Source organism: Vombatus ursinus, unplaced genomic scaffold (genome assembly GCF_900497805.2).
Source record: "Vombatus ursinus unplaced genomic scaffold, bare-nosed wombat genome assembly UNPS02007284.1, whole genome shotgun sequence".
In the NCBI taxonomy this organism is placed as follows: Eukaryota; Metazoa; Chordata; class Mammalia; order Diprotodontia; family Vombatidae; genus Vombatus; species Vombatus ursinus.
In genome coordinates this window covers 17,227,298-17,242,271 of record NW_020947062.1, presented here as the reverse complement: position 1 = coordinate 17,242,271, position 14,974 = coordinate 17,227,298, and positions in this window count along the sequence as shown.

Sequence of the window (14,974 nt, the reverse complement as noted above, 5' to 3'; positions counted from 1 at the left end):
TTCTGCTTTGCTCATAGAGCGCAGTGCCCTCTTTGATACAGGCACACCATGCTGGACAATCTTGTACCAGTGACTCCCATGTTTCACAATCAATACCAAAGTTCAAGAGACCTTGAGACTGTCGTCATATCACCTCTTCTGATCACCATGTGAGCGCCTGTCTTGTATGAGTTCTCCATATAATCGTTTTTTAGGCTAATGCACCTTTGGCATTTGGGACATGTAGCCAGCTCATCAGAGTTGTGCTCTCTGTAGTAAAGTTTGAATGCTTGGCAGTTCAGCTCAGGAAAGGACCTCAGCGTCTGGTACCTTTTGCCAGATGATCTTCAGAATATTCCTAAAAAAATTCAAACGGAAGCAATTCAATTTCCTGGCATGGCACTGACATACTCTCCAGGTTTCACAGATACACAACAATGAGGTCAGCACAACAGCTCTGTAGACCTTCAGTTTGATGGGCAGCCTAATACCTTTTCTCTCCCACACTTTCCCTTGGAGCCTCCCAAACATTGAGCTAGCTCTAGCAATGAGTGTGTCAACCTCACCATCTATGTATACATCTCTAGAAAGTATACCACCAAGGTAAGTGAACTTATTCACAACATTCAAAATCTCTTCATTTGCTACATACAACCAATGGTTTCATGTTTGGATGTTGCAGTGCTGGCTGGTGGAGAATCTCTGTTTTCTTGGTATTGTTAGGCCAAAATTAGCACAAGCAGCAAAGAATCAATCCATACTTTGTTGCATCTCAGCCTCAGAGGCAGCACTGAGTGTGCAATCATCTGCAAACAAAAAGTTGCACACCAACTCTCCTTCCATTTTAGTCTTGGCTTGTAGCTTTTTCAAGTTAAATAATTTACTATCAGTGCAGTAGCTGACCTTCATGCTATTTTCATCCTCATTAAAGGCATCCAACAACACTGCTGAAAACATCACGCTAAAAAGCATGGGAGCAAGCACACAGCTCTGCTTCATTCCATTGGTGATTGAGAAAGTATAGGATCATTGTCCATTAACCAGAACCTGTGCAAGCATGCTGTCATGGACCTGACATACAATACTGGTGAACTTCTCTGGGCAACCAAATTTTGCCGTATCTTCCATAAGCCCTCATGACTGGCAGTACCTAAGGCCTTGGTCAGATCAATGAACTTCGTGTACAGACCTGTTCTGCTCCTGGCATTTCTCCTGGAATTCTTAGGCAGCAAACCCCATATAGACTATTCCTTGGCCTTTTCTGAAGCCACACTGGTTCTTGGGTAGATAACCGTTTTCTAGGTGAAAGATCAGCTGATTAAGGAGGACTCTAGCAAGAATCTTGTTGGCAATGACTAAGAGACAGATGGCCCTGTGATTGTCACAGGACAACCCATTTACTTTTCCTTTATAGAGATGGACAGTGAAAGCATCCTTGAACTCCTTGGGGTTAACCTCCTCTTGCCATATAACCCAGGAGGTTTCATCCAGTTTTTGTATGAGAAGTGAAGCCCCTGCCTTGGACATCTTAGCTGGAATAGAATCAGAACCAGGTGCTTTGTGACAAAAAAGGAGCCTAATGGCATTCAAAACCTCCTCTTCACTTGGCTGTTCTCAACAACATAATGATCCAAGACAACCCCAAAGGACTAAGGATGAAGCATATTATCAATCTCCAAAGAAGGAATTGATATTGTCTGAATGCTGACTGAAGCATGCTATTTTTCACTTTCATTTTCTTTTTTTTATTCGAGTCTTGTTGTACACAATGACTAACATGGGAATGTTTTACATGATTGCACATGTATAACCTATATCTGATTGCTTACCATCTCAAGGAAAGGGGAGGGGAGGAAGGAATAGAATTTGAAATTCAAAACTTTAAAAAATGTTTAAAATTGTTTTGACATGTAATTGGGGAAAATATCATATATTTAAAAAAAAAACCTTTTCTTCAGTTGGAAATTTGTCTAGAGAGGGATTGACTTCCATCTGAGTTATGTGGTCAATGGCTTCAGTATTGGTTGGTGATGGTCTGCTGAGAGAATTATAGAAGTGTTTATCCCATCTCTCCAGGATCAGTTCCTTATCACTAATCAATGTGGCATTAGTACTGAGTTATTGAGATGCACCATAGGTCTTTTCCCAAAAATAGCCTTCAGGGCATCATAGAAGCACTCTGAATAGTTACTATCAGTGTAAAACTGAATTTCATCTACCTTCTTACTGAGCCAAGAATCCTGCATTGCTCCAAGCTTCATTTGGAGTTAAATGCTGCCTTTTTAGAGTCAGATGAACTTGCCTGTTGGTAAACTCTGTGGAGATTTCATTTTTCACTTAGAAACTTCTGAATTTCCCCATCATTTTTGTCAAATCAATCTTAATGTTTGTGAGTATGGTGCTATTCACCAAATCTCTAAAAGCTGCCCACTTATTTTCTGCTCCACTGTTGGCTTAACTTTCCCTCCAAGTTAGCAACAAAATGTTCATGCTTGGGGAGGCACTCTAATCTGTTGGCATTGTCTTCTGGTAGTTGTCTTGCCTTGGGTCTGCCACTTATTTTTTAAGTTTGTCTTTTTTTTTTTTTGTATTTTGCTAGGCAATGGGGTTAAGTGACTTGCCCAGAGTCACACAGTTAGTGAGTGTTAAGTGTCTGAGGCCAGATTTGAACTAGGTCCTCCTGACTCCAGGGCTGGTGCTCTTTCCACTGAGCCACCTAGCTGCCCCAGGGTCTGTCACTTTTGTTGAATGCAAATGTTTCGCTTGGAGAGGGTAGGTATATGATTGGTCCAGCACTCAGCCCCCCACATTGTCTTCAGTCCACACATCACCTTAGTCACTCTCACATCCTGTCTGTCTCTTCTCCTTACAATGACATCATCTGTTAAATGCTAATGTTTGCTTTTCAGGGTGCATCTATGAAATTTTGTATTTAGGTAACTGAAAGGCAGTGATGGTGATTAGAAGTCATGAGATGTCTTCAGCAGTAAGTGACCATTGATGTTGTCATTTCTAACTCCTTTCCTCCCTTCCAGAGTCATTGAAGTCCAGTGCCAAGACAAAAGTCAAAATGCCTAGCAATGGCTTGGGATGCAGGAGATGATCTTGGCATTTTTGATGTCTAACCAAGCTCTAAGTGCTCCACAAAGCTGGCTTCCTCTGTCTTCATGGCCTGTTGGAACAAATTGTTCACATCCATCCATTCCACTGTGAGAAGTCTTCACATGCTTGGGGTATAAACTCACCAATGGATTTGAGGCCTTTTGGTTACCCTCAATCTGGTTTGACCCATCAGTCAAAATGGTTTATTGGGGTGTGGCCATTACTTATGCTACAGTTTCTTGGACCACAGGTGACAGTTGGATGGCAGGTGGATACAAAAGTGGAAAGCACCCTGAAAAGGACTTGGCAGCCCTCACACCAGAGGTACTAGTTACCACTGATGCCTATACACCCCCCCTAATAATTAGGGAAATACGAATTCAAATTCTGAGTCCCCATCTCGCACTCATTAGGTGGACAAAGATAGCAGAAAAGGAAACTGACAACGGGATTGGATGGAAACAGGCGCATTAATGTTGATGGAGACTTTGGAACCATGCCCCCCAAAAGTCACTAAGTGATCAAAGAAAGATGAAAAGGATCCATATATACAAAAATGTTTAAAACAGCAGTGTGTGTGTGTGTGTGTGTGTGTGTGCATGTAGTGGAAAAGACCTGGAAATTAATATGATCCCTATCAGCTAGGGAATGGCTGAACAAACTATGATATACAAGTGTAATTGAATATTATTTTATGGTAAAAAAAATTAACAAAACAGACAGTTTCAGAAAAACCTGGGAAGAGTTGTATGAATTGATGCAGAGTGAGGTGAGCAAAACCAAGAGAACAATTCATGCAACAGCAACAACATTGAAAAGGCAAATAACTTTGAAAGACTTAAATACTCTGATCAATGCTATTACTAACCATGATCCTTGATCGATGATAACAATGAAGGGTGCTACTCACATGCAGACAGGGAGATGATGGACTTGAAAATGCAGAATTATACATATGGTTTTGGGCATGGACAATTTGGGAACTTATTTTGTTTGACTGCATGTTTGTTACAAGGGCTTTAATTTCCTTTTTCCTTTTATTTCCAGTCTGGGCTAGCAAATGCAGAAGGGATGGGGTAAAGTCATGCTTCAGATTTGGGATGCCAAAAACAGAAAAGAGGATCGTTATTGCATTTTTAAGTCCACAGAAAAGTACAGAAGGGCCAAAAGGCAACCAGAACAGCTATGAAAGTTGCATGTTGAATTTATTTTAATCCTTTCAAAGAAAATAAGCTCTATATGATGGAGATCCACAGTTTCATGTGCAAGCCTCTTCTTCTATTCACCACTCTGTGGCAAGTCAGTTATTGTCAAGCCAGTAACCTACTAGTTGGAATAAAACAAGGCAGTAATAATAGGTCATTCAGTAGTTAACTAAAAGGAGGTTACCTTAGCCATAGCATAAAAATGAAATCCAACATGGATACTCCAACCCTAATGCATATGCCATACCTCCCATCTCCATATGGAAATACTTCTGATCAACAAGCTAAGGTATGGTGATTCACCAGGTCTTGGGATATTAACTAAGTCAGAAGGGCCCCACCTTCATGTGGGCAGGTCTTTTTAAACACTCGGGTGACTAGGAAGCTAAGTCAATACAGCTAGAGGCTATTGGAAAGCTGTTTCAAAAAAAACCCCAACAAAACACAACCTGAGCCTTAGCTAATCAAGTCCCAGGGATTGCTTGTTGCTTTTTATTGGAAAAATCTAGCCAAAATTGCATGGGGAGGCAATGAATCAGGACATTGCATTCACCATGTTCTTTTCATTTGGTGTTTGTTAATTACAAAACATTTTTAAAATGCGTAAAAAAGGAGAGAAGGAGAAACACTAAACATAAACATTTACAAGCACACATTGACAGAATTTAAAACAGGATTTAGTAAAAACTGGTAACCACTATTAGACTCTGGTGGAAGGTTAAGAGTTAAATCTCTTCAAAATACAAAGTTTTCGGGATTTCTGAATAGGCATTGTTAAATTTTACCTTGAGATTCCAACAACTTTTAAGATGTGCATTTCCATATCCCCATTATTTCTTGTGTTGGAGGTGGGAGGCAATCACTTTATCCCACTGAAAATAACCTCATCTTTGTCCCTGACAAATTATACCATGCTCTATGCTCTTAGGAAGACCTTGAGAAAAATACCATATGATACACTCTATAGATTTTTCTTTTTTTAACGTATTTTGCTATTACTGGAAACTTTGTGAATTTGACTGATTGCTTTGATCTTTGGGGCTTTTCCAAGTTCCTGAGATAAGCAAGTGTTCCATATTATGCCCTCAAAGTCACTATTGGCAGGTCAGGACTTGGGCTTGGGCACCTCTTCTTGTCAGAGGTCATCTTTCTGATGCAGAAACTTTCCTTCTCACTAGTTAGCTTCAACTAATGTACATAGTAACTTCAGATCTCTTCAACAAGTTTGCCCCCAAGCTTGGAAACTTCCACTTCAAGACTGATGTCTGGTCATCCATACTTAGAAAAGAAACACAGAACAGAAGGGTCAGCTGGGGCTCTGAGATCCAGTCTCAAGCTTGCCTAGGCAGGACTTATACTTTAACTACCATGTATCCATTGCCACCTGATAGCTGGGTGGTCTTCACCTGAGCTTCTCTGGTTAATGTTTCTTTTTTCTTTTTTTTATTTTAGGCAACTGGAGTTAAGTGACTTGCCTAGCCTCACACAGCTAGTCAGTGTCAAGTGTTTGGCCTGAGGTTGCATTTGAACTCAGGTCCTCCCTACTTTAGGGCCGGTGCTCTATCCACTGCGCCACCTAGCTGCCCCCTCTGGTTGATGTTTCTATCAAAGTTTCTCTGACTCATGTTATACTTGTAACTCATGTTAATTCCAGCCCTGTGAGGACAAATCAGGCTGACAGCAAACAAACAGAAGAATGAGAATAACAAATAAAAACAACTTGAGATACTTAGTAAAGAGTAAATGTCATAGAAACAGTCTCTGTTAATGACTTAGAATGAGCTTTGAATTGAGTTCACAGAGACATCCTCCTATATAAAATCACAGAATGTCAGCACCAGAAGGTGCTATTAAGTCCAACCTTCTTCTGTTACAGTTGAGAAAACAGAGATGAGTAGAAGAACTCTGCCAAGGTCATTTAGGTTTTGTGATTTGAGGGTTAGAATTTGAGCACATGTCTTCTCGTTCCTGTCCTCACATTCTTGCTACATCCTTACTCCGCCTTTCTTGAGAAAGATCTCAAGATTTCTTATAAAAGCTGAAGGGTTTGTCTCAGCTTAACACCATAATTTGAATAATAACGGGAGCTGACATTTATAGAGCACTTTAAGTATGACAAAGCCCTTTGCTTCTATTATTTCATTTCATAGCCCCTAGTTCCCCATCTGTAAAGTGGAGATTATAATAGCACCTACCTCACAGAGGTTAAGTGACTTGCTTAGAGTCACACAGTTGGCAAATATCGGAGGCAGGAGCTGAACTGAGCACAGTTTCAGTGTGCTATCAATTACACCATGCCACCCAATTTAAGGGGCTCTCAATCTGTGATTTTTTTTTTTTTTTGCCATTTCTTCATATGAAGTTTATCTTGGTCCTAAATCTAAAAAAGTCTGGTAATCACCAGACAAGAAAGATACTAATCATTGTAAAGAGTCCTGGGGAACACTGGTTTATAAATAGTTTGTTTTATTAATCTTTTCACTGTTTTAAAATATGATCCTAATTTTAAATCTGACAACTTCAATGAAGACAGGCATTTAAATGCTGTAGTTGTACAAAGAGCACATCTTACAGCTAATTCTCTGGCAAAATAACATCCTCCCTTCTTCCAGAAGCTACTGAAGTTGTTTAGCATATTATATGTATAGATGTGTGTGTGTGTATGTGTGTGTGTATCTATATATCTCTATCTCTATTTACATATATATATATATATATAGAGAGAGAGAGAGAGAGAGAGAAAGGAGAAAGAGAGAGACGGGAGAGAGAGAGAGAGAGAGAGAGAGAGCGAGGAGGGGGGGAGAGAGAGGTCAAGCACCTAACGGCGCTCCATGCTCAGCACTGGTTAGTTCCTAGAGGCATTAGGGGGATCCAAGTTATTCTAGTCTAGCTGCGCTAGGGCTGTTCTTTCACCTGAGCGTCTCTGGTTAATGTTTCTGTCAAGATTTCTCTGATGTAACATTACTTCTATAACTGATGTTACTCTTAGCCCTGGATGTGGTTGGCCCTGTCACCATTTTCCCTATAGTATCTTGAAGCTCCTCAAAGTCTCCCTCCCCACTTTCATTTCCTGCTGACCTCCTGACACTCTGCGTTCCTTTCCTGTTTCTGCCGCTCTGCTTTGGGGAGATCACAATTGAATTTATTTCCGTGTTCAAGAACCTGTCGATGAGTCCTTCAAACCACAGACCTGGAAGAGCTAAAATAAATCTACTCTGAACTAAAAGTCAGTAATATTTTGGCTGTTTCAAGTCATTCAGGGTTTACTCTACCCCTGAATATGCTGGAGATTCAGCAATTAAAAGAAGACTTCTTTGTGCAGAACAAAAAAACCAAAACCAAATAAATAAATAAAAAGGTTTCTCAGCATTTAGCGACACTAGAATGTTGTTGTTTTCCTTCTTGCTCCAAAAGGGCCAAAATGACACCACAATGTCAGGGTCAGTGTATGTTGTATACAACTGTGGCTGATCAGACCAATCTGAACTCAGAAGACTCTACCACAGGTTGGGGACAAATAGTCTACATGACCATTTGGGATGGCAATGTCTCTAAATTTGCATGTCTCATGTTTCTTTTTAGCTACCACAATTCTGCTTTGCTCATAGAGCACAGCATCTTCTTTGATACAGGCACATGCTGGATGATCCTGTGTCAGTGCCTCCCATGTCTTACAATCTATACCAAAGTTCTTCAGAAAGACCTTGAGACTATCCTTGTATGACCTCTTCTAATCACCGTGTGACCACCTGCCTTGTGTGAGTTCTATAATAGTCTTTTAGGCAAACGTAGGTTTGGCATTCGAACAACGTGGCCAGCCCGTTGGAGTTGTGCTTTCTGCAGTACAGTTTGAATGCTTGGCAGTTCATTTCAAGAGAGGACCTCAGTGTCTGGTACCTTATCTTACTGGGTGATCTTCAGAATCTTCCTAAGTCAATTCAAATGAAAGCAGTTCAATTTTCTGGCAGGGCGCTGGTATACTGTCTAGATTTCACAGACATATAGCAATGATGACAGTAGTACAGATCCAATAGAACAGGACAACTGGGGCTATGTCCCAGGGAATGCTACTCCTTCCTTGTGAGAACTTCCTCTGGAGCCCTGTTAGCACTGATGGTCCTTTCGTAATGTTTAGAATTAATAAATAACTTGCTGTCCATATTCATATTATTACATTCTCTACTACAGAGTAAGCTTACAGTTGGTGTTTGGCTTATAAATCATAGCCATACCATAGATCCCTAATCCTCCCCTTTTCACCTGAATTTTCCCCAAGTGTAAGAAATCTTAGTTATGGCTCAATTCTGTAATCATGTCATTGGTCAATTTGGTTTTTCCATGTGGTCTTTTACTAAGACTCAGACCCCTAGACGTTCATATGATGGAAGTCTCAAGTCAATGTAGCAGACCCGGAGAAAAGATGAAGGTGGTAACTATTGGTTATTCCACACTAACTCCGCAGCAGTCACCTAGCTGAATGTCCTGAGATGCTGTATTCTTTAGAAATTTTTGCTGCTCTTTCATTGCATACTTAGACTAGAAAACTAGAAGCCAGAGAAAGAAAATTAGAAACCATGACAAAGGTAATAAATCACAGATCTAGGATCTGAACTCAGGTCAATTAATCAATCCACAAGCATTTATTAAGTGCCTACTATGTGCCAAGTACTATGCCAAGTGTTGGCTATACAAATACAAAAATAAAAGAGGCCCTGCCTTAGAGGAATTACATTCTATCAGGTGAGAAAAACACACACACACACACACACACACACACACACACACACACACAATAGGGGCAGATTGATGGGGCAGTGGGTAGAGAGCTAGCCCTGGAGTCAGGAGGCCTCAGATACTTACTAGCTATATGACCTTGGGCAAGTCATTTAACCCTGTTTGCCTCAGTTCTTCATCTGTAAAATGAGCTGGAGAAGGAAGTGGAAAAAATCACTCCAGTATCTTTGCCAAGAAAACCCCAAATGAGGTCACAGAGTCAGATAATGATTGAAACAACTCAATAACGACACATACAAAATAGTTCAAGGTAATTTGACGTCAAAGCGATTATCAGTCAGGAAAGGCTCTTAGGCTTTTGGGCGAAGATTTAAAGGAAGTCAGGATTCTAAGCAGCAGAGATAAGGAGGGAGTATTTTCCAGACATGGAGAATGGTCCATGGCCAGAGGCAGGAGAAAGAATGCTGTGTGTGAGGCCCAGGACATTTTATCTGGACCAAGGACTATGTGAAAGGGAGTAACTTAGAAAAATTACAGAGAGTAGGAAATTTTATTTGATTCTAGAGGCAATAGGGAACCACTAGAATTTATGAGAAGAATGATGTGGTATGACCCACTCACTTTGGCGAATGTGTGGAGGTGGAAAGAGAGAGGAAAAAGATCAGTTAGGTGTCAGGCAGACCAATTAGAAAGTTGTAACAATAGTCCAGACAAACAGGATAAGGGCTTGAACTGGGGTGGTGGTTGTGTAAGTGGAGAGAAAGGGGTGGATGCTAGAGATGTCATGGAGGTATGATTGAGAACACTTGGTGACTGATTAGGTTCTGTGAAGTGAGGGAGAGTAAGAGATCAAGAATGACTCTGAGATTGTGAACCTGGGTCACTAGAAGGCTCTGGCCCCTTCAGCAGAAACAGGAAAATTCAGAAATGGGGGAAAGTAATGAGTTCTGTTTTGAGCTCATAGAATTTGGGTCTAGTGTTCTTTTCACTGCACTGTAGTGCCTGTGACCCGTCTTCCCACATACGGAGGCGCTTAGGGAAAGACTACCCCCGAAGCAGAATCAGCAGAAAGGGATACCCACACAAAGATCAGTCCTTTTTGCACTGACCAGAGCTCAGCAGCTGCACCATCACAGTCTACTTCATGGACCTTGTGGAGCCCTGGTGGCGGCAGATCTTTGGGTTTTAATATGGAGGTGCTCAGAGGGAGCTCATAAAGAATGGGTTCAGATATATCATCAGAGGTTTTAACTGCATAATGCTAAACCAATGATTCTATCATCACCACTACTCCCTGCCTCCTAACTCTGTCAGCTGTAAATATTCATGAGGTTCTTGTCCTGAGATATGCCCTGAGAGATATGCAGATCTGTCTGGAACAGAGATATCTAGGCACATGGCCACATGCTGCTGGCATTTGGGCAGGGAATGAGGGAGGATGAGCAAAAGAAGGATATGGCTCCCTAACTGGTGCTACAGAAAGCCCTGAGGCTCATAAACACATAGTCACTCCTAAACACCCCATTGCCACCAAGGCAGAAGGGGAGACCCTTCCCCCTTCAAACACACACACATCTCCCCGACACACACACACACACACACACACACACACGCACACACACACACACACACACACACACACACACACAGAAGCCTTTTCCAACTTCTTTCTGTCTTTGAAGTTGCCTTGTGTTTGCTCTTCAATCCCATCTCACAAATATAGGGTGAGGAGGAGATGACAGATAGGTGATAAGAAGAAGAAAACATTCATCATAAGCAAATATATATACCATTAAAACAAATTCCCACATTTGTCATGTCTGAAAATATTTGTGTCTTTCTCTGCATTTTAAATTAATCACTTTTGGGGCAGGAGGTAGGAAATATGTTTCTTCATAAGTTTTTCGGAATTCATGGTGGTAATTGTATTGATCAGAGTTTTTAAGTCCTTTAAAGTTTTTATTTTATTTTTGCTATAATATTGTAATTGCAATGGTACTGTGATTTTTATCAATTTTTCTCATATTTCTGCTCACTTAGCTCCACATCAGTTCTCAGAAGTGCTCCCAATTTCCTCATAAACTGTCCATTTTGTCATCTTTTATGGCACAATAATTTTATCCATTCCTATGCAACATTTTGTATGACCATTTCCCAAAAGGAAAACAGAACTTCAGTTTAAATATTGAGCTATGACAGAACTGCTATATAATTTTCCTCTTTATAGTAGTGGTATAGGTAGGTCCAAGGGTATGAAAATTTTAGTAACTTTTTGGGCAGAGTTCCAAATTGCTTTCTTGAACAATTATGCCTTTTCACTATTGAGGAATGGTTATGCATCTTGACTATTAGACCTCCATCAGAGAAACTTGCTGCAAAGGTACTTCCCATTTACCTGTTTCCCTTCTAAGTTTAACTACATTAGATTTGTTTGTGCAAAAATTTTTTAAAAATTTTTATATAAATAAAATTTTGTCCATTTTGCCTTATGTGATCCTTTCTATCTCTTATTTAGTCATGAACTCTTTCCCTATCCATAGATCTTAGAGGTAATTTTTCCATGCTCCTCTAATTTAAGATGTTTATGATGTGGCTTTTGATATATTTATATATTCATTTGGAGCTAATTTTGTTACATGGTATGAAGTTTTGGTCAGACTGATGTACAATTTCCCAGTAATTTGTGTCAAATGACATGAATCCTTCCCTAGTAACAAGGGTCATTGTGTTTATCTAACAATGCTATTATATTTGTTTCCTTCTGTATATTATTTACCCAGGGGGTTCAGTTGATCTCTCTCTGTTTCTGTCTCTCTCTCTCTCTCTCACTCTCTGTCTCTCTCTCCCCTTTTTCTCCCCCTCCTTCTCTCTCTCTTTGCATCTCTTCCTCCTTTCCTCCCTCCCTTCTACTAGGATCAAATTATTTTGATGATTATTACTTTGTAATTAAATCTGAGATCTGGTACTAATATACACTCTTCATTCTCATATTTTTCACTATTACCTTTGAGATTCCTGATGCTTTGTTCTTCCATATGAATTTTGTTATTATCTGCACTAGCTCTGTAAAATATCCAAAATAAGAATCTTGAAAGGAATGCGATTATCATCACATAATTTCTTGACTTCTGGAATGAAGCAGTACATAAATTGTTCTTTAGTGATAAAGGTTTTCCATGCCTTAGGGTTAGTGAAATAATGCACAATTAGCTTTTACCTTTTGTTACCTTTTAATATTGTTGACAGTATTCAAATGCTAAAAGATACGGCATGGAAGATGATCTCCTCAGGTCAGAACATGTTACTGGGGAATAACAGAGAACAACTACAAATAACTCCAGAAAGAGAGAAGCAACTGGGCCAAAACTGAAAGGACATTCAACTGTAGATGTGTCTGGTGGTGAAAGGAAAGTCCAATACTATAAAGATCAATAATGGAAAGAAACCTGAAATGTAAATTCTATGAACTGACATGAGCTGGATGTGGACAAACAGGAGATAGAAAAATTAAACATCAGGGTGTCAGTGAACTTAAATGGATGGTAACAAGTGAATTTAATTCAGGTGATCACTGTATATACTACTTCTATGGGAAAGAATCCCTTAGAAGAAATGGAGTAGCCCTCAGAATTAATAAAAAGGTGAGAAAAGCAGTACTGGGGTACAGTCTCAAAAATGACAGAACAATATCTGTTCTGTCCAAGGCAAACAATTCAACATCACAGTAATACAAGTCTATGATCCAACCACTGATGCCCAAAAGGCCAAAATTGATCAGTTCTATGAAGACCTTCTAGAAATGACATCAAAAAAAAAGATGTCACGTTCATTATAGGGGATTGGAATGCTTAAGTAGGCAATCAAAAGATAATTGGAATAATAGGCAAATTTGGCATTGGAATACAAAATGAAACAAAACCAAGAATTACAGAATTTTGTCAAGATAACTTGCTGGTCATAGCAAACACTCTTTTTCAATGATCTAAAAAGAGACTCTCCATATGGACATCACCAGATGATAAATAATGAAATCAGATTGATTTTAGACTTAGCAGTCAATGGTAGAGAAGTTCTATACAGTCAGTTAGAACAAAACCTGGAGCTGACTATGGTTCAGATCATGAGCTTCTTATTATAAAAATTAGACTTAAGTTGAAATGAGGAAAAAATCTGTTATGAATATGTAGAGGAAGTGATGAAAAAATTTAAGGGATTAGATCTGGTAGATAGAGTTCCTGAAGAACTATGGACAGTGGTTTTGCAATATTGTGCAGGAAGCAACAACAAAAAACATCCCAAAGGAAAAAAAGAGCAAGAAAGCAAACTGGCTGTCTGATGAGGCTTTATACATAGCTCAGGAAAGAAGGAAAGAGAAAAGGAAAGGAGAAAGGGAAAGATATACCCAACTGAATGCAGAATTCCAGAGAATAATGAGAAGAAAACAATAGAATGGAAAAGACAAGAGATCTCTTCAGGAAAATTAGTGAAATCAAGAGAATATTCCATACAAAAATGGCAAGAATATACAGAAGAATTATGTAAGAAAGATCTGTCACCATGATGGTGTGGTTACTGCCTTAGAGCCAGACATTCTGGAGAGTGAAGTCAAGTGGGCCTTAGGAAGCCTTGCTAATAATAAGGCTAGTGGAGGCAACAGAATTCCAACTGAACAATTTAAAATCCTAAAAGATGATTTTGTTAAAGTGGTGCACTCAATATGCCAGCAAATTTAGAAAACTCAACAGTGGCCACTGGATTGGAAAAAGTCACTTTATGTCCAGACCTAAAGGATAATGCCAAAGAATGTTCAAACTACCAAACAATTGTACTCATCTCACATATCAGCAAGATTACACTTAAGACTCTGTAAAGTAGGTTTCAGCAATATGTGAACCAAGAATTAAGTGCAGGTTTTCAAAGAGGCAAAAGAATTAGAGACCAAATTGTTGACATTCACTGGATTATGGAGAAAGCAAGGGAGTTCCAGAAAAAAAAATCTAATTATGCTTCATTAGCTACACTAAAGCCTTTGACTATGCAGATTACAACAAATTGTAGCAAATCCTCAAAGAGATGAGAGCACCAGATCATCTTATTTGTCTCTTAAATCATTTGTATGTGGGTCAAGAATCAACAGTTAGAACTAAATATAGAACTGATTGGTTCAAGATTGGGAAAGGAAGATAAGGCCATATAGTGTCACTTATTTATTTAATTTATATGCAGCATACATCATCCAAAATGCCAGGCTGGATTAATCAAAAGCTAGAATTAAGATTGCCAGGAGAGACATCAACAACCTCAGATATGCAGATGATAGCACTCTATGGTGGAAAGTGAAGAAGAATTAAGAAACCTCTTGATGAGCATGAAAGAGGAGGCTGTAAAAGATGGCTTGAAGCTTAACATTAAAAAAAAAAAACTAACATCATGGCGTCTGATTCCATTACTTCCTGACAAATAGAGGGAGAAGAAATGGAAGCAGTGTCAAATTTTATATTCTCAAAGATCATTGCAGACAGTGACTACAGCCATAAAATTAAAAGATGTTTGCTCCTTGGAAGGAAAGCTATGGCAAATGTGGATAGAATACTAAAAAGCAAAGACATCATCTTGCCAACAAAGCTACATATAATCAAAGCTATGGGTTTTCCAGTAGTAATGTATAGTTGTAAGAGATGGACTATAAGGAAAGCTGAACGCCACAGAATTTATGTTTTCCAACTGATTTGATCTCCTTGTTTCCACAGAAATTTATGATGGAAATAGAGACATGTGAAATATGTAATGGAATGAGAATGAACCTCAGGAAGGATGTCTCTGTCTCCTATTATAGGCAACCAGAACATGTTACCACAACTAAGAAGCCAAAGGCTCATTTAAAGCAGAGTGTGGTGGAGAAGATACCTAAAAATTAGGAAATGCAAGAAAACAGTGAGTAATATTTATCCACA